The sequence below is a fragment of the Arachis ipaensis genome, chromosome B3 (assembly GCF_059453495.1).
Source record: "Arachis ipaensis isolate K30076 ecotype BB chromosome B3, ASM5945349v1, whole genome shotgun sequence".
NCBI lineage: Eukaryota > Viridiplantae > Streptophyta > Magnoliopsida > Fabales > Fabaceae > Arachis > Arachis ipaensis.
This window is the reverse complement of record NC_142438.1, coordinates 35,903,206-35,905,082: the sequence shown is the minus strand read 5'-3', so window position 1 is coordinate 35,905,082 and position 1,877 is coordinate 35,903,206.

Below are 1,877 nucleotides of genomic sequence, written 5' to 3'. Positions count from 1 at the left end.
CCTCATCTCCGGCAGGCTCCTCCGATTTTGTTTTTTTCGTTTTTTTTCCTTTTTTTTTTACGTCGTGCTGACCCTCGTTCTTTAAATGACCCTATCCCGAGGAGGACACCTGAAGGCGAGCCGTAATGGCCTCATCTCCGGCAGGCTCCTCCGATATTTTTTTTTTTCGTTTTTTTTCCACGTTTTTTTTACGTCGTGCTGACCCTCGTTCTTTAAATGACCCTATCCCGAGGAGGACACCTGAAGGCGAGCCGTAATGGCCTCATCTCCGGCAGGCTCCTCCGATTTCGTTTCTTTCGTTTTTTTTTCCGGTTGTTTTTTTTTTTTTTTTTTTTTTAACGTCGTGCTGACCCTCGTTCTCTAAATGACCCTATCCCGAGGAGGACACCTGAAGGCGAGCCGTAATGGCCTCATCTCCGACAGGCTCCTCCGATTTTGATTTATTCGTTTTTTCCCCTTTTTATTATATTTTTTTATACGTCGTGCTGACTCTCGTTCTTTAAATGACCCTATCCCGAGGAGGACACCTGAAGGCGAGCCGTAATGGCCTCATCTCCGGCAGGCTCCTCTGGTTTTGTTTTTTTTCTGTTTTTTTTTTTTTTTACGTCGTGCTGACCCGCGTTCTTTAAATGACCCGATCCCGAGGAGGACACCTGAAGGTGAGCCGTAATGGCCTCATCTCCGGCAGGCTCCTCCGATTTTGTTTTTTTCGTTTTTTTCCCCTTTTTTTTTTAACGTCATGCTGACCCTCGTTCTTTAAATGACCCTATCCCAAGGAGGACACCTGAAGGCGAGCCGTAATGGCCTCATCTCTAGCAGGCTCCTCCGATTTTTTTTTTTCGTTTTTTTTCCCTGTTTTTTTCTTTTTTTTTTCTTTCTTATATTTTTTTTTACGTCGTGCTGACCCTCGTTCTTTAAATGACCATATCCCGAGGAGGACCCCTGAAGGCGAGCCGTAATGGCCTCATCTCCGGCAGGCTCCTCCGATTTTTTTTTTTCGTTTTTTTCCCTGTTTTTTTCTTTTTTTTTTCTTTTATATTTTTTTTACATCGTGCTGACCCTCGTTCTTTAAATGACCCTATCCCGAGGAGGACACCTGAAGGCGAGCCGTAACGGCCTCATCTCCGGCAGGCTCCTCTGATATTTTTTTTCGTTTTGTTTCCCTTTTTTTTTTTACGTCGTGCTGACCCTCGTTCTTTAAATGACCCTATCCTGAGGAGGATACCTGAAGGCGAGCCGTAATGGCCTCATCTCCGGCAGGTTCCTTCAATTTTGTTTTTTTCGTTTTTTTTCTTTTTTTTTTTTTTACGTCGTGCTGACCCTCGTTCTTTAAATGACCCTATCCCGAGGAGGACACCTGAAGGCGAGCCGTAATGGCCTCATCTCCGGCAGGCTCCTCCGATTTTGTTTTTTTCGTTTTTTTTTCCTTTTTTTTACGTCGTACTGACCCTCGTTCTTTAAATGACCTTATCCCGAGGAGGACACCTGAAGGCGAGCCGTAATGGCCTCATCTCCGGCAGGCTCCTCCGATTTTTTTTTTCGTTTTTTCCCTGTTTTTTTTCTTTTTTTTCTTTCTTATTTTTTTTTACGTTGCTGACCCTCGTTCTCTAAATGACCCTATCCCGAGGAGGACACCTGAAGGCGAGCCGTAACGGCCTCATCTCCGGCAGGCTCCTCCTATTTTTTTCCCTTTTTTTTTTTATTACGTCGTGCTGACCCTCGTTCTTTAAATAACCATATCCCGAGGAGGACACCTGAAGGCGAGGCGTAATGGCCTCATCTCTGGCAGGCTCCTCCCATTTTTTTTTCAAATTTTTTCCCGGTTTTTTTTTTTTTTTTTTTTTTTTTTTTTTTTTTTTTTTTTTTTTAAACGTCGT